At 49.1% G+C, this 27,156-nt stretch overlaps 1 long non-coding RNA gene across 1 annotated transcript in view; it reads left to right on the top strand.

Moving 5' to 3' along the window:
* Window positions 1-47: 47 nt before the first annotated feature.
* Window positions 48-27,156, top strand: part of LOC125612484 — a 36,873-nt gene continuing 9,764 nt past the window's right edge. The window contains exon 1 of the long non-coding RNA XR_007342836.1: window positions 48-288. This is a non-coding gene — a long non-coding RNA (uncharacterized LOC125612484). The remainder of the gene's footprint in view (window positions 289-27,156) is intronic.

Here is a 27,156-nt window from a genome sequence, read left to right as displayed (position 1 = left end):
GGCCGGGGGGAGCCGCGCTGAGCACACTGCGGCGCTGCCCGCCGGAAGGCGGTGCTGGGAGCCGCTCAGAGCCCGGAGAAGCGGCGCGCGGCCAGGAGCCCCCGAGCCAGCGCTTGGTGCCTGCCTCCCGCAGCTCTCTGCCATGTGCCTACCGGGGCAGGGGCGCTTGGAAGGCGACCAGAACTGGGCCTGAGCCTGGGGACTAGCCTGATCAGGGGAGACAGAGCCGCCGTCGCCGCAGCCGCCCCACCCCCGCCGTCGCCTCGTGGGGCCCTGGCCCCTTTCCGGGTCCGTAAGTGCCACTGCCCGCTGTGTCTCGGCAAGGCTGGGTAGAGAGGGCTAGGGCGCCAGGGCGGTGGCCTCAGGTAGGGAAGCCCAGGGAGCTGGGCTGGACTGGGAGAGGGGGCTGGGGCATCCCTGCCTGGTCCCCTTGGGTCACTCGCAGCTCCGGGCTTCCCTTTGCTGTCGGGCGGGATAAGGGGTTCGCTCTGACTATGCGTAGGAGGCAGGGATCTGTCATCTTTCAAAAGCCATCAAGATCAAGGTCAAGGGTCCTGGGACAGTGGGAAGCTCCCAGAGATGAGGACTTTGGGTGCGAATAAAGGGGAAGGGCATGGGATACGATGGAAGTGGTGGGACTGCAGACCGGTTTGGGAGAAGAGAGAATGCTTCTGAAGTGAAGTCCCAAGGAGTCCTCCCTCGCTTCCCCTCTGATTCCCCTCTTCCTTCTCATCTCTTTCCCTCCCCACAAAAAAATAACCTAGAATGTGGCTTCCTGAAAAAATATATTTTGAGAAAAATGCAACACCGGCACCCAGTCTAGACAAGATTTATGACGTGTTTTTGCCCCTCTGAAATGGGACGTTGTTGGGGAATCCTTTCTGTTCTGCTCCCCACTCTGTGCTTCAGAACAGGCCTTTTGGATCTGTCGGTGGGCGGCTCTTCAGCCTCCTCCGGCTTAGCCCGTTTTGAGCTGGGGAAGAATGAGGGTGCCAGAGAGGTTGAGACTGTGGTGAGGGGCTTCTCTGGGAAAGGACTGGAACACAGTCCATGCTGACCCAAGCAGAACAGGGATGAAGCAGAAGCTGAGAGATGCTCTGAGGTCAGATCATAGGAGGAGTGCATGAATCCAGAAATGCACACTTCGAACCTTTGTGGCAAGGGAGAAATCCAGGTGCTGGTCTTGAAGGAGAGATGGCTTTTGAGCCCCCATATGCTGGAGAAGGTTAATTCTTAGACATGGAATAAAGGAGGATGGAGTTAAAGGGTCTGGCTTTCAACAAGGACAGAGGCCACAGGGTGGGTAGATTACTTGGGCACTGAGATGGAGGGTGTCATGCAGGGTCTGCCTCTGGAGCCTCCCTTTGAAATAGTGGTTGCTGGAGATCTCAGGGGAGGGGTGGCTGCTATGCCCAGGCCTTTTTAGAAGAGATGTTTCCAAGTTCCTTTTCAGCCTAGGGATTCCCAGAGCCCCAACCCCAGCTGTCTATACCTCAGCAGCTGAGGAGGTCACTACAGCCCAGCTGGCCACCTGTACATGAGGGTGGGTATGGAAGCCCTAGGACCCTTGGGTGCCAGGCTCCATCTGAGCTGGCTCAACCCTGGGTCTCTCAACTAGAAGACTTTCCAGCCTCCAAACAATAGGAAAATCAGTTGAATCAAAGTTTGGACCTGATAAAGGAGCAACTGAGAGAGGGAGGAAGGGAGAAAGGGCACTTTGAACTTGGGTTGTAGCTGGAGATACTCTTTCCTTATTAAAATCCAGAGGGGCTCAGGAAAGGAGCATTAGTTCCAGGCTAAATGGCAGGCCAAATGATTGCTTCCGTTTATTTCCATGGCTTCAGATTCCCAGCCTCTGGATCTAGTCAGGTCTGGTTGCTGGACAAAGTGTCTGTACAGGGTTGTTGGTGAGGATCTGAAGTGCTCCTCCTCCTTTCGCTTAATCATTTAACTTTCTGTGTTCTGAAATGCTTCCATTTCAGAACTCCTGTAAGTTGTCAGGGCCCTTGTGCTGAGCTGTGTAACTATGGATACGAACCAGGAATTTGGGCCAAAACCAGCACAGAGTTCAAGCAGCCAGCACTCACCAATGGGTACAGCAGCATTTGTACACACATGTGCATGCTCAGGCAAAGTACCAGTCACTTACCTTAGGCTGGCTGCTAGAGAGGTATATGGGCCAAGTGTGGTAGGAGTGTTGTACAGGTTTTCTGAGTCAAAGGGTTACAGGGCACACATGTGGTTGCTGCAGGATTGGGCATTTCTGTAGATACAGACATTGGGGCTCAAGACCAAGGAACTGTCTGTCCCTCAGTGGAGGGAAAATATGAAAAATGAAAAAATGGAGTCTCTGGCCTTTGGTGAAGATATCTTGTTACCAAGGCTCCCTTTCTTGCTGGCTATTTGCTTTTTCTGGTAGCTGCATGTGCTCTTGAAACTCAGGTCGGGATGTCACTGAGCAGACAGAGGAAGTTCAGGGCAAAAGAAAGAGGCCCCGTGGGTGGCTCTCAGCACCAGTGCTCTGGCCTGGCTAGCTAGTGGCCACCCAGGCTCAGTGCATGCTCTTCCTGGACTTAGGTATTATGCTGGGGCTATAGTCCGAGGCCAGGGGCTTGGCATGGGGAGAAGTACATGGAACCCAGACCCATCCTGAAGTGCAGTTGAAAGGGAGACCAGGGCCAATGTTGGTTGGCTTCTACCCACTTGGGCTTGGAATTGGCCTGCCCAGCTGCCTGCTGTCTTCAGCTTGCAATGCCAACCCAACACAATGTGCTTCTGCCCAGTATCCACCTGGATGGCTTCCCAGGCCCCTGTTAAGCTGTGCATGGATGCTGGGTGCTAGCCGCCAGCCCATGGAAAGTACACCTGCCCTGAACCACCAGAACAGCCTTTTCTGTAGCCTATGACCTCGAGGCCTGGTCTCACTCTGGCCTCCTTCCTGAGAATAGGGCTAAGATACCTGGGTACTGGAAGGTGGAGGTAGAGGGGGTCACTGATTCCAGGACAGGTTCCACTTAAACAGAGTGTGGGAGCTAGCTGGCCTCTTTCACTCCCCATCAAGAGACTTGGTTTCCCCAAAAAGCGGCTGAGATGTGGCTCTAAGGACAGTGGCCTCCCACATCTAAACTGAATCCAAATTGAGCTTTTAATCTTTCTCCCAGAGCCCTAACCAGCCCTAGGCTTGCAGGCCGGGCCTCCGCGCCCACTGTTACTGTGAGCCTCGCTGAGGAGCCATTTTGTGCAGCATCTTACTTAAATCACATTCCAAGGGGGCTCGTTCCTCTTTTCTCTTTCCCTCCAACTCCCCCTCCTTTCCCTCTCTCTCAGGTGAACTGAGCTTCACCACCCCTTCCCACCTCTGCAGCCCCACCCCAGGGTGGCCTAGAAGGACTAGGGCTCAGAAGGCCGCCCACACGTGTGTGAGCCGCAGGCGCTCCCGCGCGCGCACACACACACACACACACACACACACATCTAGAAAGGAAGAGGGTGTGGATTCCTAGAGCTGCAGGAGGAGGGGAATCAAGGGGCATCTCCCAATTATGGAAATCCTTTGATATTAACTATCTCAGGCCCAAATTCAGGAGGTTTTCTTCCTGAGCAGGGCATTTGGTTGGCCTCTCTGTTTATTGCTTCAGCTCTGTCTGGCCCTGGCTCGACTTCTGGAGAAAAGGATGTGTCTGCGAAATGGGATTTGGAGGAAAGCATGTAAATGCTAGGCTGGGTTGGTTACAAGTTGGCTGGGATAGGAGCAGGATGCAGCCTGCCCTGGATTTAGGGTCAGGACGAAAATAGAACAAATCTGAAACAAGCGATGAAGAAAGAGGTGTTTGACAAAATCTGGAACTTGACAAAATCCAGATGTGTCATTTTTTAAGAGAGAATACAGAAGAAAAGGGATGTTTAGAAAAATCATGAAATCCTTTCCAAACCACCCACTTTCAGCCTCTTCAAACCCATCATGCAAGGATTTGCCTGGCTGAAGAGTGGTCCAGCGTCCCATGTCCCATTAAAATAGATTCATATGGGCACCATAATCCAAGCCTGCTGTGCTCCTGGGGATACTGCTGCAGCAGGAGTCTCTGGGCTTCCCTGTATTAGTTGCTGGAATCCAGGAATCCAGTTTATTCCACTGCTGAATATCTATCTCCCTAGCTCTTGGCCTTCAGATTTTCTGGGGTCATTTGAGAGCACAGGTGTTACATTTTTCACATTTAATATTTTGCTCTTGGGAATGGCTGGCAGGTGGATGTGAATCTGCAGGCCCAATGTGGAGGATAGCCACAGCAGCAGGGAGGAAGGGAGTGGTGGATGGGGTGAACAAGAAGGGTCACTCCTAGGCCACTTACATCTGAAAGACTGCTATGGGGCTACCAGTTCTATTTCTAGGTTCAGTTCTGAGGTGGTTCTGGGAGATCCAAGGTGACACTCCTTTTGCTCTGTTGCTACACCTGTAGTGAGTGGGCCAGATGTGTGCTGAGAGCCAGAGAAGGATGGCAGAGGCATGCTTTATGTTTTTATTTTTCGTGGAATATGAATTTAATCAGGAGCTAGGACATTGTCCAAGCGTGGTGCATATTCTGCACTACACACTTAGCCATACCTACTAATAGCGAGATTGGAGGGACTCAGCAGTTTGGTACTGAGGGCCAGGGCGAGGTCCGTGTGTAGCATGGCTCAAGGATTTTTGCGAGCCAGGTGCTATGGTGGGACACTGACCCCAAGACACCAGGACATTTAATCTCTCCTCTATCTCAGTATCCATCGTGTGAGCTGGATCTACTGCTAAGTGTTGGGCAGGGGGGAGCGTAATAGATAAGTTAAAGGTGAAATGGCTCCGGCGAGAGGCGGGGGCCTCCCTCCCCAAAGCGCGCACTTCGTTGCCCTGGAAAGACCTTCACTACGCCCCACGAGGAGCATTCCTAAATCTCTTCATCCAAGCACACTTGGCTCCCTAATTTTGATGCCCTGTGTTGGCTGCCAGTTTCCTCAAGCTTTGGAAGAAGGCAGAAATGCTTGGAAGAAAGGCCAGATAGTGCGCACCCAGGAGCTCAGCCCTAAAGCTTCTGAGAGCAGAGCGGGTGCTCCCTTAGCCTCGGGGCGCGGAAGCCGTGAACGCCGAGGCCATTGTAAGGCAGGGTGGTGCCAAGCGCGGGAAGGGGGCTGGGATTTGAATGGGAGCCTGTGATTGGCCGATCCCTGGACTGACGTCACTTCCCCGCGGGGCGATTAGCCTGCGAGAGGAGGGCTGGCAGTCCAGTGCGCTGGGGGCGGTCAGGGCGCCCGAGGCTGCCGAAGCGCGCCTCGCGGGTGCCCTCCGTTCGCACGAAATGTGGACTCGGGGAGGAACCTGCCGCGAGCGCGAGGGAAGAAGGGATCTGGGCGGGGGTTGTCGGCCTTGGATGGGGAGTCAGTATGTCTATGTGTCTGTCCGTCCCTTCTGGCTCTCCACGTGCGCTCCGGGCTCCTGGAGCTGCTCCCGCTCAGGCCCCAGCGCCCGGGCGGCGGTGGTACGTGGGGCCCACAGCGCGGCAGTGGCGGTGGCAATGGGAGGCCCGTTTCTCTCTTTGGTTATCTAGCTGTATGAGTGCCACAGAGCCGTCATAAAGCTAGATAACCGAAAGTAGAAATGACTCTCACAACTTCTGCGTGTGATCGGCCGCCCGCCCGGCCGACCCAGCCCGCACGAGCCGGAGGAGCCAAGAGGAGCCCAGAGCCAGCCCAGCAGACTCCAGCCCGACGGAGCGGCGGCGCCCCGACCAGGTATCCGACCTTGGCTCTCCAGGAACACTTTTCGTACCCTGGAGCAACTTGCCAGCTTTCTCCCCACTCCTTTTTCTCTGTCCCTAAGTCCCAGCCCCCAGCGCCAGAGCTGGAACCCCAAAGTGGAGCGGGCTGGGGGAAGGGAGGGGTCTGGGGTTGCAGAGGGGTCGCTGGCGGGGAAGGCGCCAGCCTTCGCCTTCACCCCATAAATCAGGCAGGAACAATCCGCGCCCGGAGCTTCGGACGGGGATTTTGGGATGCAAATGCAGTGAGAGAAGACAGCAGCCCGTAGGGGGTGGGGTGATGGGGAGTGAAGGGGTGGGCAGGGGGCTGCCCTGCTGCTAACAATGCGGCCTTTATCGAATTATTCGACGAGTCAGCCCCTGAGAACCATTAGCATACGGCTGGGGGGTTGCTGGAGCTTCGCCCCTCAGTGAGGTCAAGTTCTTGATAATTTGATCACTTTTCACCGGCTCTGGCAGCTGCCTTTGTGTGCAGTTGGGGGGTCTGTGTGCAGCGTGAAGCGAAGCAGAACTGGCGGGGAGTGCGCTCAATGGCAAGGGGCCGAGGCGAGAGGCGGGGGCCTCCCTCCCCAACCAACCGGCCCTGCCCGGAATACAAACCAAGCGCCCGCGGGTGGGCGGAGGGACCCAGCCTGGTCCCGCGCTACCTCTATGACAGCCTGGCAGAGCTGCTGCGGCTGGCACCTCCCTAACTTCCCCAAGTGGTTAAGGTGCAGGCAGGCTCTGTCCCGAGCCCCTCCTCCCTGCCCCAAGATGTGGCAACATAAGATGTATTACAATGTCTAGCAAATAAAAAAGCAATTGGGGGAAATCTGAATTCCGTTCCCATGGCAACCTAATGCTGTACACCGGCCACTCAGGCTCTGGCCCCTCTTAGCTGGGCACCTAGAGTGAGATGTGCCTGCTTGATGCATGGGGGTCCCTGCCCCACACAGCATTAGGGACCTATTGAGAGTCCTATCTACCTTCAGGTCATTCTCCTCCCTGACACTCTCCTCCCTTGACTCTTCCTGAAGCTTAGACTCCTGCAGCTTGGGAAAACACCTGGGCTTCCCCACTAGTGCATGTAGACCCAGCTATGGACCCTCGCCAGGTTACAGAGAAGAAAGGATACAAAGTAGGATTGGTCTACTGGAGGGCTTGGCAGTCTGGGTGTGTGAGCACTATGACAGACAAGCTGGGAGGGACTTGAGCCACTACTCAGACCTGACCTTCTACCTCCTTTCTCTTGTATACATGGGGAAACAGATCTGGGGGTCAGAGTAGACTCCTCCAGGGTCACACAGTTCACAAGTGCAAAGCTGGGCCAAAGGTTACCTTATTTCCATCTTGGCCCACTTCATTCCCCAGAACCTTTCCCTCAGTTATTTATAAGGTTGGTTTTCTCCTAGCCCCTACCCAGAACCTGCCCAGCCTCCTTATAATCATAGAAATCTTTTTCTAGTTTCCCCTTCTCGACTTTTTATTGAAAAAAAAAAAGTTTACTTGTGTAAAATGTGAAAATTCAAACGGTTCAGAAAGGGAACCCCATTGACTCTGGGATGGGAACTGTGTGGCTGAGGTAGATGGTGGAGGGAAACATTTCACTATTGCTTTTAGAATTTCAAACTGGGTGTTTGTGCCAACTACTGCCAATAAAATAAAAATAAAAACAAAACAAAAGATAAGACAAGGAAAGTCAGTTGCTTTCCTACCTCTGTGGCCAGTTTTCCTCCTCAGAAATAATCACAGAGAAGGTTTTCATGAGCCCTGTTGTACTCCCATCCTCATTTTGAAAGGCCAATCTCTTTTTCTGGCTAGAGGCTATCAAAGGGTGACTAGCATGTTTCAGTGTTTGGGGACCCACAAGGCCCTGGGCAGCATCCCTTGGGCAGGCCCTCCCTTCCCAGCACACCTGGGAGCCTATGCGCTGATGGTGACCTCATTTCGAAGGAAACCAGAGCAGCACTTCCCACCAGCTTGTCCTGAGCTCTAGGCCTGCATCTCTCATGGCCCAGGCTGGGGCTTGGGCAAACCCTAGACCCTGGAGCTTGGATCTTTCCCTCCTCTTATCTCTACTCCAGTCCTTCAGAAGCTTGGGTGGCTTTGCAGCCTCACAACTGTGTCTACACAGTTCAGATGACTGTGTTTTTTTTTTTTTTTTGAGAATTTCAATATTTATTTTTTCAGTTTTCGGAGGACACAACATCTTTGTATGTGGTGCTGAGGATCGAACCCGGGCCACACGCATGCCAGGCGAGCGCGCTACCACTTGAGCCACATCCCCAGCCCCAGATGACTGTTTTTAAAATAACAGGTTTTCCTGCTTTCTGGGCAGGCCTGAACCCCAGCTGGGGGTCCAATGGAGGAATCTAAGCCTGGGAGAATTCAGTGTTTTTTTCCCCCCCGCTTTCTACAAAAATCAGCTGAAGCAAACCTCCCATTTTAGGGAAAGGATAGGAACACCTGGGCGAGGAGGGCAAGCATAGGAATCCTAATCTAACAGATCCCACGGCAGACTTACCAAAAAAGGCCTTCAGAGGGGCCATTCCCCCCCTCCACCACCACCAATTTTGGACTGGGGTATGAATATTCACCCCTAATAGAGCAATTTTCAGATCCCCTCTGAATACTTGAAGCCCAAGGTACATACTCAAAATTGGCACCTTGTTCATTGACCTCTCTGGCTTGCTGAAGCCAGGAGGGCCACCAGCCTCCTCAACCTTTCCTCACCTCCATTCCGGTGCTTCCTCTGGCCACTGGCTCCCCAAATTTGGAAATCACTTTTATCTCCGGTTTGCACTACTCCATCCGAAAAGGCTTTGGGGATCCTGAGAACGCAGGTGAAACTACCGCTTGGAAGCCAGAATTGGTTGAGATCTCAAAGATGCTCATTATCCAACCCCTTCATTTTACACCTAGAAATACCGAGCTTTTCAAGAAGGCCCAGTGGCTTGCCAAACGTCGCACAGTAGGCCACTGGCAGGGCAAGGATCAGGGCAGCCACCGCTGTAGGTGAAGCATCGAGGGCTTCCTCCTCCCTGGTCCATGAAGTCTCAACGCTGTAGGACCAGATGGGCCTCTGCTGCGGCCAATGGAAAGCTGGTATCAGTGAGGACCGCTGGAGAGGAGGTTGTGGCGACCAGAGGCCTGATCTAGACTGGTCAGGGAGTTCTCCACCACCGCAGTCCGACCTCCTGGGGAAAATGGGACCAGAAATGCGGAGGGAGCCAGGCCAGGAGGCCTCCCAGGACCCAACCGCGACGCTGAAAAGCATGAAGGGTCGGAATTAGGCGCTCATTTAGCGAGCGTTACTAATCCGAAGTTACAGCGCTAATTCCCTGATCCGGCCGCTCCCACACGCAGCGCTGGGATTAGAGGCACGGCCGCCGCCCCGCCCCGCCCTCACACCTCCAAACGCGCGGGCCGGGGCCCTCGGGTCTGTGGGCTCTGGGCTAATCCGCTGCGCTGCGCTCGCCCGGCCCGAACGTGCGGCGGGCGGGCCCGGGCCCCTGGGGTGTGCAGGCCAGGGCGCCCTGGTCCAGGACGAGAGGGGGGCGCCCAATCGTGAACCCAGGATAGCCCTGGCGGCATTTATGCGCCCTCCAGGGCCCAGGGGAGGCGACGCGGTCAAGAAAACCGCTGGGATTTCTCCAACCCGGGTATGCGCACCCAGTGCAGCAGCCCTTTGGAGGCCGCGGCGCCATTTTAATAGCCTTCCTTTCCCCCTTGGCTTCTACCGTGCGCGTGTGTGGTGGGGTGTCTCTGCCCCCCATCCCATCCTGACTTAAGCGTCCCCCCACCCCACCCCCACACACTCGTCAGCCAAGATATAGTGACCAATCAGCTCTGGCCTAGGGTGGGATGCGCGTCACCATGGCGACGGCCGGGGCGCCCTGGCAGTGCTACCCATCTCAGAGGGCGAGTCTACACTGCACCTGCTAGGGTGTGAAGGGAAGGTGGGGCCAGGTGGATTGAAGTAAATCTTTGGCACCTCAACTTCTTCCAACGCATTCTGCCTAGGGTCAGTCAGTGGGGTCAAATGGGGGGAAATGACTGGTGAGGACAGGGCCGTAGAAAGGATGGGTTTGTTCTGGAGCGGCTTTTCCATAAGTTTTTCTTTCTCTGAGGATGAGTTCTTTTCTTCTTAGTCTTTCTCATGTTGGTCGGAGACCCATCTTGGTCTATCTGTCGCCTTCGTCTATATCTCTTTTCCTAAAAGACCGCTGTTCAGGAGTCCCCAGAATCTTACCCCAAAGTGCCTTACTTAAGTCTTGTGATTTTGGGTAAGTCACTTCCTTTGAGTCTTATGCAGAAGATGGGTTGCTGTAGAGGCTCATCCATGGAAAGCATCAAGTATACAGTGGGTGCTCTATCATTGTGAGAGATCCTTCTTTCTGGATAGGGAGGAGAAGATCTGTGGGGGCAGGACTCAAAATCTCGAGATTTTTTTCTTTTTTTTTTCTATCCAGGACAGCCAAGTTTGGGTGTCTTGCAGCTTCCTAGAGCCAGCTTTTCATTTCTCCTCCAGACAGCTGGGAATCAGAGAGGAGGGGAGGGTTGTTAAAAATAGAGCCAGGGTGGGGGCTGTGGCTGGAACAAAACCTTGGTCAGTGGCTCTGAGAATGGGCTGCTGCAGCTCCTATAGTGCTGGCTCCTTCCTTCCAGCCTGGTCTGGCTTAAGCACCACTTTAAGTGGTCGGGGCATTCACTGGCCAGCCCCTCACCGCAATTGAGCTGCAGGGGTTTGAAAAGAGGGCCAGGGCCTCAATGACAGGACCTTGGGCCAGGCTAATTGGTTTTGGTTCAAGGGGATACTGAATTTGTGAAAAGCTCCAAACCGCCTTTCCCACGCCAGAGCCAGGCCACGGCTTTAAGGAAAAGGTTTGGAAGAGCTTGGGGCCGGTGAGAAAGCTGGGAACCAGGTGCTTTGGGCTGATGATGCTGCTCTACTGGCCAAGACACCTTTCTACTTGGAGAGTAGAGAGTTATGAGGCACCTTACGGGTTGGCAAATTCTGGACATTTGTTACTAACCTCACACATGTGCCTATGCCAAGAAAAGAGCCCTCTCCTCTTAGCCTTTGGAGCACCTTAATTGTGGAAGAGGCTCTTTTTCATCCAGAAAAAGAAAAAAAAAAAAAAACGGAAAGGGCAAAGTTAATATTTATAGTTCCTCAAATCCATCCTGAGTTAGGTAGTGCAGTTGGTCCCAGGAAAACTCACCTCTGGCCTGTAATCCCATCTACTCGGAAGGCTGAGATATGAGGATCACAAGTTTGAGGACAACCTCAGCAACTTAGGGAGACCCTATCTCAAAATAAAAAATAAAAGGGCTGGGGATGCAGCTCAGTGGTAAAATACTCCTGGGTTCTAGCCCCAGTACCCAGTATGGGGCAAGGAGGAAAGGAAAAAACAAACAAAAGAAAACTCGCTTTTGTCTTTTGAAATGTCCTTAAATTGCCCCAAGCATGAGCAGACATGGATGTGATACTTGGTATTTTTGTTTTTAATAAATGGTCAAACATTTCTTTACAGCCTCAAAACTCAAGCATTGATTGTATTAGGATTTAAATCTATTATTCTAGATTGTTTTAATGTAAATGCTTTATGGCACAAATATTGAGGTACAAGAGATCATTTGAACCAAACGATTATGCAGTAATGTAAATAATATACCAATTCTTGTGTGTATGTATATAGTCTATGTACAGAATTATGGACTTATATTAATAAAGTGGGGAAAGCTATAAAAATAAACCTTATTTATTTTTGAAGTGCTGGGGATCCAATCCAGGACCTATCACATTTTAGGCAAATTCTCTACCACTGAGCTGTATCCCTAGCCCCAGCCCCACTTAAATTGACGTCACATCGACTGAGACCTTGTGTTTCATGGTCCATTGTGTTGAGGGAATAATTCCAATGTAACCACCAGCTATAGAAACTGCCTACCTTTTTTTATTATCTTCCAGATTTTTTCCCTTTTTGCCCACTTGAAGCATATAAGTAGGAAAAAGGTACTTGGAAGAGATACACAACTTTTTGTATCCAATTTTCTATTTTTATTTCAATTTTTAATTGCCCAGAGCCTAATTTCTTTGGGCCTTTGCTGATTTGCACATTCAGGACTCCTATGTAAATATGCACGTGGCATGTGTGCATGCCTGGCCTCCTTATCACCAAGCCTGCTCTTTTGGTGTTTAAATACACAATCCACATCAACACACAATCATGGGCTTACTATCATGGGCTTTTGTATTCCTTCTTCCCTAGAATCGGGTTAATTTTCCCTTCGCTAATTCTCAGACCCATTAAGTTCCCCCCCTGCCCCCCACAAAAAATTGCAAATTCTACCACAGACCAGTGGTCTCACCCCACTTCTCCAGCATCCGCTCTCCAGGCGGGGTGCTGGAGTGAAGGTTCCTATTAGGCAGACTTCATTAATGTTACCAAATATACCCCGGCACATTTACTCCTCTACTATGAAGTATTATCATAAATAATTAAAATTAAACTGCACTTGTCAAAATAAATGAACAAAGTAGAGTTAGTGATGTCTTTGCTTTGAATTGCTTGCTATTGGGTTTGCTTTATTCACTAATTTGAAAGAAAGAAGAGAGAAGGAAAGAACAGACTGCTGTAAAGGGCAAAGGAAGATGTGAAGAGAGAAGGGGGGGAGTAAGAGAGAGGGAGGGAGAGAGAGAGCCCTCACTCATTTGCCTTTGGGTTTCCAGTCATTAGGGCACTCTGGGAGGCTGGAATGCAGCCTCAAACGTCAGTTCATAATGAATATTGAGGTGTGGATGTGGAAGGAGGGATTTCTTTGTTTACTGAGGAATGGCCATGGGAATGGGGGAGAGGATTGCCTTTGGGGATTAAGGAGTGGGCTTTGTTTTTATGAAGGGCCTTACTTCTTTTCTGAAGTTTTCTTCAGCTAATTGATTCAATTCAGACGTTCCTCCTCCCCACTCAGCTAGCCAAGGCAGTGTGTTGTGAGATGTGCACAGCTCTATTTCCCCATCTGCTCTGGCCCCCTTCTCCACTGTGACCCTTGAAAAGGGTGTGAGCCTTCACATCAACGAGATCACAGGCTATGGAGAGATCAGTTGGGGCCGACACCTTTGTATATAGATATGTGTGATATACAAACCCATAGTCATACTCAGTACATACATACGGTATTCTTAGAGGTACAGTTTCATCTAGAAATAGACTACAGGTGTACAATTCTATGGGTTCTGACAAATGGATTTACATCCATGTTACCAACATCTAAGATAGCATTTCCTTCTCTCCAGAAACTTCTCTCCTGCTTCTTCCCAGTCAACCTCTGTCTGCTCCCCTTCTTATGTCTCTTATTGGAGTTTAGTTTTACTTACCTAGAGGTTCAAAAAATGGAATGTATGCCAGCACTTTTAAAACAATTTTATGTCAAGTCTGGAGGGAACCAGACCTTGGACGATTAGCTGAGCCCCGTGTCCAGGAGCACTGGACTTGGGTTAAACACTCTCCCCAAGATGGGCCCAGAAGTCCAACCTGTAATTAGGTTTTGGGGGAGGGGAGCCGGTTGGGCTGGGCTTCCTGCCGGAGAACCCTGTTCTCACCCAGGTCTGCTAATGAGCAGGGGACAGGTGAGCCTCACACATTCCAACTTTGCTGCCTTCAGCGGCATCCAGGAGCTGCTGGTGAGCTATTAATGGAAGGTGCTGGCTTTGTGCTAATTAGAACTTCCTTTCTTCTTCCATCTGTGCAGGCACTGGAGCCCCTCACTGGTCAGCTTCACTCCCCTTCCCCAGCCTGCAACCTACTTTTTGTTCCCCCCATGAGTTAGTGGGTGCTGTGAACAGAACTGCTCTCTTCTGACTCTGGTCAAACCTTGGTACTGTGTGTTTTGCAGAAATGTATAGGTGGCATTTCTTGGGCTTTCTCTCTGGATGGGGTAGAGTTGGATTGCAAGTTGGAAGGAAGTTTGGACAGAATGGCCACCCTCCTGGGTAGGCTGATCTTAAACCAACCTGGAATTATTTTGTAAAAGACCTCTCTCCCCTCTGCTTTCTGGAGAATGTGGCTTCTGCAGACCTTTGTCCCCACTGTCACTCCCCTTCCTGATGTCTCCCATCCCATCTCACCCTACAGCTTCCATCTTTGCTGTCTTAGGCTGCTAGTGGGGGTTGTGAACCTAGCCCTCTTCTGAAAAGCCTATAGATATATTTTTACTTTTGCTTTTTATTAATTTCACCTCAGGTCCAATGGACATAATCATTTTATATGGAGGATATCTCTTATAGAGATGTCATTGGAAAAAAAGAAATATTAACGTCACATTAACGTCATTTATAGAAAAAGCACCTTTCAGAATGGAGCCTGGGAGAGCTACAGCTTCTTGCCTGGATGTGCAGGGAAATAGAGAGAGGGGCGTTTCCTTGAATGCTCTTTTTAGCTTTTGAATCCCCTCAGGTCTCCCTTGGGGTTGTGTATAAAAATATCAAGCCCTTCCTGCCCATGCATCTCATCTCATTCTCTCCTGCTTGGATAATCCTAATAATAATAATACAGGTCACCCGTTTCTTTGATTGTATAGACTGGGATTTTAAAAATCAGGAGTGGATTGTTGGCCAGGGTGGGGCTTCTCTGGGTTCCTAAGGTTCTGGATCTATGCTGAAGAGGAATGGAACTCAAGAGGATTGTAGAAATTCCCTGATCATGGGGAGGGAAGGAGGACTGGCTTGCTGGTGTGATTCTTTTCTGCCACTGGGAGTGACAATTCCTGATTTGAGGCACTAGGGTGGAAGATGCAGTATCACCCAGGAACTAATTAATAAGCTAAATTCACATTCTACAACCCAGAAGGGCAGCAGTTGGAGGTGGGGGAGGAATGCCCGCACCTATAAGGCAGGGCTGTTTCACATGCTCATCCTTTACAACTCAGTGTGTCCTTTAAAAGTCACATTTGCTTCTCTTGCTGAAAGAGGGATTGGTATCTCCAAGAATCAAGTGAGATTTAAGTAAAATATACAAATAAAATCCCCAGCATGCAGTGGGCATTGATCAAATGATAGCTCAGATGGCAAGGGGTGCACATAGTGTCAGGACCTGAAATTCAAAACTCCACCCACTGCAGGGAGGCAGAGTGAAAGCCCCAATAAATGCCCAAAGATGTCACAGAGGCTACAGCTGCTTACCTCTCCCAGCGCTGGACATTTCTGCTGGGTGCCATAATCAAAAGAATCAGGACCTCGAGAAGCAAGCACCCAGTGGAGGTGGGTAGGGACAGGTGTAAAGTTCTGAGCTTGTCTGACTGGCCAGGTAACCTATAAGTGTCTTTAGAGATTTGAAGGGACCAAGATCTGGACTGACTGACTTAGAGTGCTGGGGCTGGGATGGCCGCCAGGAGGCCCACGTTAGTTCTGCACAGGAGTTATGGAATTATTAACAGTGTCCTTCCGGAAAAAGGCCTGGGGTCCCTGATCTGGCTGTTCCTTGTCTCAGGACTCTCAAGTGGGGGCGATGGGAGAAGCAAGGGTTATTCTGGTATGGTCGGCAGGCTCTCAGCGATGCTCTGTGTCCCTGGAGCATGTAGGTGTCCTAGCTTACATTCCTCCATTTCCGAAGCTCCATCTCCGAGCAAGCAGAGGGTCCCTTCTGTCCGCGGGCGGGTCAAAGCGGCACACGTGCACACTCTGAGCGCAGACGGAACCTGCGTCTGGTACTCACCCTGGTTTCCCTCCCCTGTCCTGGGCGGATATAGTTGAGGCGCGGAGAGCACGCGGAAGTCTCCCTGGGTGCTCGTGACCTGGAGGACACGTGTGTCCCCACCGTCAAGCCAACGCCACCAGACCACGAGGGCACCTACAAATGGACCCAGGCGCGCTTCTGGGTGGGCGTGGGAGGCGCCTGATGTCTCTGCTCTGTTTTACAGTTACTCGCCTGCAGGTGCCTCCTGCCCCCGCGCGGTTCCCGCCTGCGCTCGGCTCACTCTTAGCCGGCACGAACTCGCCGTCAGCACCCGCTCGTAGGAGGGCGCGCGGGCGAGGAGAGGTGAGTGGCCGGAGCCAGGGTGTGGGAGGAGCAGCTGGCTGCCTGCACCGTCGTTCTGCCTTGAGGTGTCTCCAACAGCCGGCCTGCGAGTTGGGACGTTGGGAGATCCCAGGATCCTGTTGGCAGAGCGACTGTGTTTTCACCTGGATCGACTCTCCTCCTCCCTAGGCCCAGAAGATCCAAGGTCTTCCCCCAAGGCAACCTGTGAAAAGGCTTTTAATAACACACCTGCTGGCTTTTGAGCACGGCGCACAGCACACAGTAGGCACCAAGTGCATTCTGATGTTTCTGCCTCCGAGGCGGCTTCTCCGACTTCTCCGGCTTCTCAGTCGCCAGAGCCTCGGCTGGGAACAGTGCGGCTGCCTACGCCCGGCTGCCCCGGGGTCGGCTGGCCTCTGAGTGACTAGGGGCCAGGACCTACGCCTTTCGCACTCTCGGGGCCGCAGAAAAGAGGGTGTCAGGCACCAACTCGGAAGCCGCACCCGCTGTGGCCAGAGCCTAAGTAAAGAATCCGTTCTAAGCATTCACACCTCGATCACCCGAGAGAACTCCTTGGGGCTGCGGCCTTTGGAAGCAGAAGCACCCACAGCTGTGTGGGTCCAGGTAGGCCGCAGCGCCCTGCCCGCTGCGGACCGCAAAACAAACGGCCGGGGCTCACTGGCCCTTGGCTGCGTCCCTCGCGGTGCGCTGCAGTTCGCCGGGCGCGCGGCGGGCCCGGGAGGCCATTTTGAGAGCTAGTAGCGGCCGCAAGATGGCTGCGTGGGCACGAGGTGGGTCGCGGCTCTGCCGGGCCTGCAGAGCCCTCCTCGCGCTGCCCAGCCGCGGCCCTCGGAGGCGGCACGGGGCGAGAGCGCCTGGCCGGGCAGGGCCCTTGTTGCTGTTAGCCGGGCAGAGCCTCCCGGTATTAATTAACCCGGAGGCCTCGAGAACGAACGCTCGCTGTCCTCTCTCCCACCTCCCTCCCGGACTCTCCGTCGCCGCTTCCCTGTCCCGCGTTTGCATCCTCGCGACAGCGGTGCTTGTCAGGGCTGCTTGGGCAGGAGGCTAGGACACCAGGCTACCTTACCCCGCCACAGTACACCGCCTGGGAACAGCCTTCCCAGCAGCCAAAGGTCCCGAGCGGCGCACCATGCCAGAGGGGCTCGCTACGAAAGAGGGCTGTGTTTTGGATAGAGTCTGAAGCTGCGAGCGCTTCGGGCATTATTTCCGATGAATTATATATGTAAGGAATGTCCGCATTTTCTTGAAACTAAAAGTTCGGAAGTGGCAAGCCGGCTGTGGCTGCCCTCCGCGCTTCTGGTGATGATGCAGACAAGGAGAGCAGAATGTTTGTGAGGGTGTAGCTGGTGCTGGGGACCTGCCTGGAGGCCCCATTTTCACTGTCCTGAGTGGGCTGTGGGTGAAAAGCGGATGAAGGTGGTGGGGCTGCTGCCGTGGTGCAGCGTCTTTGAACTGGCAACCTCCAAACCTCAGCCCAGGGTCAATTTGGTTCTTCTGCTCCTGTGCCTGCATTCCACCTGGGAGAATAATTTAAGTACAATAACTGTCTTTTTTAAAAAAGATATTTTAATTGTAGATGGGCACAATTTTTTATTTATTTTTATGTCGTGCTGAGGATCAAACCCAGTGCCCCATACATGCTATGCAAGCGCTCTACCACGGAGCTACAACCCCAGCCCACAATGACTGGCTTTTGAGCCACCCCACTTGACCCATGGATGCCCTACAGCAGGTCCCACACATGTGCAATCTGTGCAGACTGACCAAGAAACTTCTAGATTAGTTTGTCTTTATTGAGTTCTGTCCTCCAGAGGCGTTAACCTCAGCCTCTGCACATGCATGCATACACAAAAATGCAGGGATTTATCACCCTGTGATGTCATCTTTCAAACAAGCATCAAGCCTCTCCTGAATCCAAGTCCACTCAACCATACCTCACACATGAGGGCTCTCCTCTTACCATCCCACAACCTTGTAGCTTGAAGTCCTGACCTAAAGTAAATTTAGTGATTGAAATTGTGTTTGTTCTGAGCTTCCTGGCAGCCAAGACAAAGAAAACATGATGGTTTATAGTCTTGCTCAGAAAAGGAAGTTCATCAGGAATTTACAGAGGTGAACATCTTTCCTGAATAATATTTACATAAAATTAAAAGCTCCACAATTATGTAGGTCACCTGTACGTGTCACAGATGGGGAACCAGACCCAGAGAGGTTGAATGACTTTCCCCAAGGTCATGAATTAGCTAGAGCAAGAACTAGGACCAGAGATCCTGACTCCCAGTCCAGTCCCCATTCTCTCCTGACCATGCTTTAGTGGGCTTCTCAACAGGGAGATCATTTAACCATGGCACAGTGAAGGTGACCACTCTCATCTCTACTATAAATTCCTTAGACGACCTGGAAGCTGTCTTGATCTCCGCCCCCCCCCCCCAAGTTCCTAATGCTGGTCTGGGATTCTCATTGTGGGTATTTGTAAATATTTGATAAATGATTGAAGCTAAACCTGTCTTCCTGAGATGAGGGTGAAGGTAGAGCTAAAGGCCTTACTTCAGTTTTCGGCGGCAGGGGGGGGGGTCTTTGTTTTTTGAATTTTGGATTCCTGAGTCTATCAATTTCCTAGATGTTTGTCTGTCTCTCTCTCTTTGGCAAATGGTGTGAGCCAGTAGTGTAGTTCCCCTTTGGACTATGATTCTGACTCCTGACTGCTCTATCATGTTATTGGACCTCACAGAAAAGGATCATTTGTCTCAGGGGACCAGCTTTTCAGTGAAACCTACAAATCCTTTAGGTGAACCAAAGATGATTTCCCCATTGCATTGGTACAGTTGCCATGAGAGCTGACAGATCCATTCTTTTGTCCCCCTTGGGTAGAGAGCCAGCCTCATTTCTGTACCTATCCAAGTTGGATTCCCAGGGCTTAAATACAAATCACAGAATGTGGCTCATATTAGTAAATTTCCATGGCTCCAAAAAGGTAGCATTTGAACACCTTGATTATTGTAGGTACTAAATAGATTTAATGGCTCTGTGACAGACTAAATTCTTTGGATACCAGCACAAGAAAGAGATTCACTTCTGGGAGTGGGGAGGGGCACCCCTGTTTCTATAAAAGCTCCAACAGATCCTGGCCAAATTCTGAGTCCTCTTTGAACAGGGTCTGCAAGGGAAAAGTGGAGTGGTGGAGAACAGGGTCCAGTTTGCAGCCAAAGCTCCAACTGTGGGAGAAAAACAGGGTTCAGCTCCCCAGATTAGTTACTGTCTACAAGGATTAAAGGCCCCAAATAATGGCTGGCTTCTCCCCTCCTCTGTGCCAAGGGAAGACATGTAAATACAGCCGCACGCCAGCTTAGTCAGTAGATGTGTATAAATCGAATTTAGCAAATCAGATCATGGTTTAAATGCACTATTTAAAGCAGTCCTGCAGTGAAGCCTTTTACAAAGGGAATAATCATTTTTGTGATGCTAATCATCAGCCTCCAATTTATCTCCTTTGTAAGTTCAGATGTTGGTGCACTGGGTGTTCTGAAATTGGGGCGCTCTTGTGCAGGGCTCCAGTGATGGCTGTCTGCCTTCTTTTTCAGATCTCTCATTTTAAATGGGTGCATGTCCTGTTTCTCACTGGGGGCCTCAGGATCCTTGTCAGCTTGATAGTTTTCATCCATCTCACTCATCTTTTCATAATCTGATAGAATCTACCATTCAGCCCCTCCTGGCTGCTTTTCTAAGATTTTCACCCTTCCTGGGGTGTGATACGAACCCTACTGTTTCTGGGAAGTTCCCCTCTGATCAGGACCTTCTTTTGTTTCCTTGAGCTTCTGGTACCTCTGGTGTTGATCATATACTCTCAGAAATGACTAGATGATACTTAGCAGCCCCTGAATTTAGAAGATTTATTAAATGCATGCCTCCACTTGCTGAATAGGCAATGTCTATATAATTCTCCCCATTCACAGAAAAAAACTGAGGCCTGGATGTTAAAATGACTTTTCCCACAAGTTAAAATCAGGACTCAAAGGAGAACCTGTCTCCTGATTGCTATAAAAGTGTTTTATATGCTGAGCTGTAGTCCTTTTTTCTGAAGAGAAAATATAATCAGAGACCATCTGGGTGGGAGAGAAAGAATGAACGGAAAGAGATGGATCAGAGTGGAATAAAGGAAGTGGGCAGGAAGCTGGGGGGCTGCAAGGAGCCTGACCTTGCTTAGCTCACAGGCCCTGATATAGTGTCTTTGTCAATGCTGCCACTATTGACGTGTTCCTCGGTAATTATGACTGTGTGTTGGCATGGCGACTCAGAGTAAGAAGACTAGAGACACTGGGTAAATGCACGACTTGTTCTTGCCTTCTAAAGCAGAGAGGAGCTTTTGTGGATAGTTCCACCAGACCCCAGTGCTGGAACGTGGGTATTTACAGGCCATGGAAGCCAGGTGGCCCTGAGCAGAGATGACACAAACAGAGGTCCTCAATAAGACTTGGGTTCAATGCAGAGTTCTCCCAGAGCACCTCCCTCCTGTTCCTTTCTGATGTCTTTGTCCCTCAGCCTTGCAATGTCAAGTATATCCATTTCTACTACTCCTTTCTGTTGTTTTTTTTTTTTTTTTTTTTATCCTCAGCCTTTTTCCATGTTTTATTTAGATAGGGCCTTGCTGAGTTGCTGAGACTGGCTTTGAATTTGTGATCCTCCTGCCTCAGTCTCCCAAGCCTCTGGGATTATAGGTGGCACCACTGTACCCGGCTTTTGGGTTATTTCACTTAAGTTTATGTTGCGGTATCCCTGAATTTGATTGATCATAAAATTATGTGTCATAGGCAATGGCTGTGCGTTTAGAGGCTGAAAGGAAAGGCTGATGGACCCAGTGGCAGGGACGGAGTCTAGGGCTTCCCTTTCTATCCTGGTCCCAATTCCATAGATGCTTGGGCCAAGGCCTCATCTGAAAATGGGAGAGGTTGCTGGAGAGAGATCAGTGCTGTCTATTTGATGTCCATCATATATGTGCTGTTGATCTCATGAAATGTAGTCATGCAACTTACTGAAATGATAATATTGGGTTAAGTAAGATATATTATTAAAATTACCCATTTCAGCTGGGTGCAGTGAGGCATGGTTATAATTCTAGCTATAGGGAAGCTGAGGCGGGATCACAAGTTTGAGATTAGCCTGGGCAACTTACCAAGACTTTGTCTCTTAGCAAGGTCTATGGATGTGGTTCAGTGATACTGCACCCCTGTATTTAATTTCCATTATGGGTTGGGGGCTTACATATTTCTTCTTCATTTTCATTTCCCCACCCCCTTCATATGCTGGGGATCACACTCAGGGCCTCACATATGTTGGGCAGGTGTTCTACCACTAACCTATATCTCAGCCCTCTCTTACCATTTAATGAAGGTTCTAGAACATTTAAAGTCATATACCTCTGTCCACAGAGAGGTCTGTGCATAAAGGGCCATGGAAAAGCCAGGGTGGTGGCAGGTAAAAAGCCTTAGGCCCCAGGGGCCTTTTGGAGCGCCTAGAACAGCCTTTTTTTTTTTTTTTTTTTAAAGCAACACACATTTATTTTTATTCATTTATTTTGTATTTATGCACTTTAATATATCATACATAGATGGAATATAATTTCTCGTTTTTTGGAGTGTACAGGTTGCTGACTCATTGGTCATGTAGTTACATATGTACATATACAGTAATAATGTCTGTTTCATTCTACTATCTTTCCTATCCCCACTTCCCCTTCCCTCCCCTCCCATCACTTCCCTCTACCTAATCTAAGGTAATGCTGTTCTTCCCTAGTGCCCCCCCACCTTATTGTGAATTAGCATCTGCATATTAAAGAAAACATTCAGCCTTTGGTTTTGTGGGATTGGCTTATTTCACTTAGCATGATATTCTCCAACCATTTACTGGCAAATGCCATAATTTCACTTTCTTTAAAGCTGAGTAATATTCCATTGAGTGTATATATATATATATATATATATATATATCATATTTTATTTATCCATTCATCTATTGAGATTGGTTCCATAGTCTAGCTATTGTGAACTGAGCTGCTATAAGCATTGATGTGGCTGCATCACTATAGTATTCTGATTTTAAGTCCTTTGGATATAAACCAAGGAGTGGGATAGGTGGGTCAAATGGTGGTTCCATTCCCAGTTTTCTGAGGAATCTCCATACTGCTTTCCATAGTGGTTGCACCAATTTGCAGTCCCACTAGCAATATATGAGTGTACCCTTTTCACCACACATAACAACATTTATTGTTACCTATATTATTGATGATTGCCATTCTGACAGGAGTGAGATGCAATCTTAGAGTAGTTTTGATTTGCATTTTTTTAATTGCTAGAGATATTGAACACTTTTTATATATTTGTTGATCAATTGTATTGTATTTCTTCTTCTGTGATTTATCTGTTCAGTATCTTAGCCCATTTATTGATTGGGTTATTTGTTTATTTGGTGTTAAGTTTTTTGAGTTCTTTATATATCCTAGAGATTAATGCTTTATCGGAGGTACATGTGGTAAATATTTTCTCCCAATCTGTAGGCTCTCTCCTCATGTTATTGTTTCCTTTGTTGAGAAGAAACTTTTTAATTTGAATCCATTCCATTTATTTTATTTTTTTTAAGTATTTATTTTTTAGTTGTAGTTGGACACAATACCTTTATTTATTTATTCTTATATGGTGCTGAGGATGGAACTCAGGGCCTCGCATGTGCTAGGCGAGTACTCTACTGTTGAGCCACAACCCCAGCCCCTCCATCCCATTTATTGATTCTTGATTTTATTTCTTGCACTTTAGGAGTCATGTTAAGGAAATCAGATTTTAGGCCGACATGGTGAAGATTTGGGCCTATTTTTTCTTCTATTAGGTGCAGGGTCTCTGTTCTAGTGCCTAAGTCTTTGATCTACTTTGAGTTGATTTTTGTGCAGGGTGAGAGATAGAGGTTTAATTTCATTTTGCTACATATGGATTTCCAGTTTTGCCAGCACCATTTGTTGAATAGGCTATCTTTTCTCCAGTGAATGTTTTTGGCACCCTTGTCTAGTATGAGATAACATTATTTATGTGGGTTTGTCTCTGTGTCTTCTATTCTGTACCATTAGTCTACAAGTCTATTTTGGTGTCAGTACCATGCTGTTTTTGTTACTATAGCTCTGTAGTATAGTTTAAGGTCTGGTATTGTGATGCCACCTGTTTCACTTGTCTTGCTAAGGATTGCTTTAGCTATTCTGGGTCTTTTATTTTTCCAAATAAATTTCTTTATTGCTTTTTTCTATTTCTATGAAGAATGTCATTGGGATTTTGTGTGTGTGTGTGTGGTGCTGGGGATTGAACCCAGGGCCTTGTGTGTGCAAGGCAAGCACTCTACCAACTGAGCTATGTCCCCAGCCCAAGTCATTGGGACTTTAATAAGAATTGCATTAAGTCTGTATAATGCTTTTGTTAGTATGGCCATTTTGACAAAATTAGTTCTGCCTATCCAGGAGCATGGGAGATCTTTCCATCTTCTGAGGTTTTCTTCAATTTCTTTCTTTAGTGTTCTGTAGTTTTCATTGTAGAGGTCTTTTACCTCTTTTTATTCCCAGGTGATTGTTTTTTTGAGGCTATTGTGAATGGAGTAGTTTTCCTAATTTCTCTTTCAGTGGATTCATTGCTGATGTATAGGAATGCATTTGATTTATGGATGCTGATTTTATATTCTGCTACTTTACCAAATTCATTTATTAGTTCTAGAAGTTTTCTGGTGGAATTTTTTGGATCTTCTAGATATAGAATCATGTCATTAGCAAATAGTGATAGTTTGAGTTCTTCTTTACCTATTTGTATTCCTTGAATTTTTTTCTTTTGTCTAATTGCTCTGGCTAGAGTTTCAAGGATGATGTTGAATAGAAGTGGTGAAAGAGGACACCCTTGTTCCAGTTTTTAGCAGGAATGCTTTCACCTTTTCTCCAATTAGGATGATGCTGGCCTTGGTTTAGCATATATAGCTTTTACAATGTTGAGGTATGTTCCTACTACCCCTAGTTTTTCTATTGTTTTGAACATAGAGGTGTGCTGTATTTTGTCAAATGTTTTTTCTGCATCTTTTGAGATGATCATATGATTCTTGTTTTTAAGTCTATTAATATGATGAATTACATTTATTGATTTCCATATGTTGAACCAGCCTGCATCCCTGGGATGAGTCCCACTTGATCATGGTGCACTATCTTTCAAATATGTTTTTGTATGCTATTTGTCAGAATTTTATTGAGAATTTTTGTGTCTATGTTCATCAGGGATGTTGGTCTGAAGTTTTCTTTCCTTGATGTGTCTTTGTCTGGTTTTGGTATCAGGGTGATATTAGCCTCATAGAATGAGTTTGGAAGGATTCCCTCCTTTTCTATTTCATAGAATACTTTGAGGAGTATTGGTATTAATTCTTCTTTGAAAGTCTTGTGGAACTTGGCTGAGAATTCATCTGGTACTGGGCTTTTCTTGGTTGGTAGGCTTTTGACAGCTTTCTAAATAGGGATTACCCCCTAGTCCTTGGAGGCAGAAGTTATGGCCTGAATCTGCAGGCAACAGTGTGTTTTTCAGCATTTAGGGTAGGGGTAAAAGAGCCAGTGAGTAACCCCCAGAAAAGCCTTTGAATGAAGTCTTAGCTATGCCCCAATGGGGTTTGAATGGGTGCAGTAATAGGTGATAAGATGGCTCCTCCACAAACCCAACAGCAATTTTACAGGCACCCAGATGTGCAGGAACCCTAGGGAAGGGCATCCAGGTTCATGACAAACCCCCTTTCAGCCAGCAGGTTTCCTTTGGCTGGAGGGTTCCTGGCTGGCTCTCTCCTGGCTGCCCCTCCTCCCTCAGCTTCTGCTGTTCAGTGTGAACTGGAGCTTCTGGGATGCACCTTGGCTTAGAGCCAGAATCTTCTTGGAGAGGCCTCCTGTCCTGGTTCCCTGCCAGGCCTCAGGTTTTCAGAGAGATTTTTCTGGGGAGATACTGGGCAGAGGGGCCTCACTCAGCCTTCAGAACTCAAAGCACTCCAGGCTGTGGGGCTGGTCTTGCCTCCTGCCCCACCCAGAAGTTCATTTCCTGCCTGGGACACCTTGGACTGGGTTAAGGGTCTTTTAGCTCCAGTAATTCATGAATCTTTGAAAAGCAGGCTCCTTACAAGAGGTGAGGAATTGGCAGCCAGGAGAGCATGATGAGTCATGATGATGGTTATAGGGTCTCTTTCCTGAGAACCTTTGCTCTGTGCTAACACTTTGCATATGTGTCTTCTTTGAGACTTGGCTCTTGGGGAGAAGAAAGAGTTGTAAATATAATCTAGGTTCTGTACTTTTCTAAGCCAGTGTCATTTGGGTGTTTTGCATGGGGTATGTCTCAAAAGCTATAGTTCTTAGGTAGGAGGGCATTTTAGGTCTCAATGGGTCCTTATTTCCCAGAGGCTTTGGGAAGCAGCATGAGTTCACTCGGTTGCTAGAAAGTGCCTCTACAGTATCTCTTACTTCAGGGTGGCAGTATATCTAGAGAATCCAGATGGGAAAGTTCAGTGCTGCGTTCCAGGAAGCCTTGGCAAGGTATTGGAGGGGTAGGAAGCATTCCACCCAGTCCTGACCCGTCTCCACATCGTCGTTGTGCACCCTAGCCTTGTTGCACCTTACTTTGTAAAATACGGGGAGGCCCAAGTCTGCCAGCCTGTCTGTGATGCCAATGGAGTAGGGCTTCTCAGGGGGAGCTTGGCCTTTATTTTCTACAATGCTCTGTCCCCTGAGGTAGCACCCACTGTCCTCTGGAGGAGGAAAAGTGGTCCCTGTCCCATCTTGTCTTGTACTTCAGCAGAGAATGCCAGGCCTCTTTTCATTTGCCCAGTTTGGCAGCACAGTACCTGCTGTCTCTCTGGGTCAGGAGAGGTGGCCAGTGCTCTGAAGGTACATCATTTCTTTGACAACTGCTGGGGAGAGGGAAAGTAAAAAAGGGAATTTGAAGTTTACAGCCACCCTTGCCCTTTGAGCTTACATCTTCCTGTATCCCATTTTAGTCCACTCTTTTCTGTTGTTGAGTCACGGACTCAGAGATCACAGGAGTGTGAAGCAGAGGTAGTGTTGTTCAAAGGGCGACAAGCTCTGGGGTCTCTCTGGCCTATCTGAGAACCCATGGGCACACTACTTCTCCTTTCTGAGCCAGTTTGAGCAAAGTTAGGGATAGTAATACTTACCTTGTAGCACTCAAGAAATATCACTTTGGGTTAGGAATCTGGCTCAGTGGACATTTGTCTAGAATAGTTAAGACACTGGGTTTGATCTCTAGCACTGCCCCTTCCCCCTAAAATGAAAGAACCACCAGTTTGAATTCTCTATCTCACTGGTGTGTCATAGAGTAAAGGCCCTGGAAGTGAGTGGGCAAGGGACCCAGCTCAGTTTACTGACCATCGGTAAACTCTGGTGCAGATAGAAGCCTTGACCTGCTCTCTACTCTCTAGGAACAGAGAAACTAGTGGGATGCATAGATTCAGGGGTAGATTGTTTTGATTCAGGCCCTAGGAGTTAAGGTGGAGGCATCAGTTTGACTCCCTATATCTACTAAGATCTTCCACATTGTCAAGAGAGCGGGACAGAGGATCTCCACTGGGAGGAAAACACCATGACCAGAGTTCAGACGTCTGACCAGGTTCAGATGTCAGGGTAGAGGGCCAGGGAGGAGACCTGCTGGACTGCTTCTGAGATTTAGGTGCAGAATATCAGGTCAGATGGTTGAGACTGAGAATGACAAGGTAGGGAGACAACTAAGGGAATCAGTCATCATGTGCAAGATGGGTGGGCATGGAGGATGCCAGGCCCTAAGCCACTCAAGTCAGCTGGAGCTGAGTAGGCACACCCACCTTAGGCCTGTCACCTCATGGCTCTTGGCCTGGACAGTAGGTCCAGACTGGGCCAGAGAGCCATTTCCCAGTTTGCAAGAGAACCATGGAGCTTAAGAATTGGAAGTCTTCCCATGCCACATTGTATTTTTTCTACCACACTCATTTATTCATTCAACGTTTATTGACTGCACATTATGTGTCAGGCAAAGCCTTGGGGACACAGAGGAGGAAACCACAGTCCCTGGTCCAGCACTTTAGCTGTAATATAGAATTTCATATATTCATCCAGAACAGGATGGGTTAGCAGGCACTGGGGGTGTGACAGTTATCATCAGTTTGTGGACTTCTTGCCTTCCCTGCCCCTCTTCATGCCCCAAGAGCCTGGGAGAACAGGGTCAGAGGCCATTTCATGCTCTTCCCATTGTGACCTTACACTGTCGCTTAGCTTCAGCTAAAACTTTAATTCTCTAGATCTTGCCAGTTCTATATACTTT

This window comes from Marmota marmota, unplaced genomic scaffold (genome assembly GCF_001458135.2).
Source record: "Marmota marmota marmota unplaced genomic scaffold, marMar, whole genome shotgun sequence".
Lineage (NCBI taxonomy): Eukaryota > Metazoa > Chordata > Mammalia > Rodentia > Sciuridae > Marmota > Marmota marmota.
This window is presented reverse-complemented; position numbering and strand designations above follow the sequence as displayed.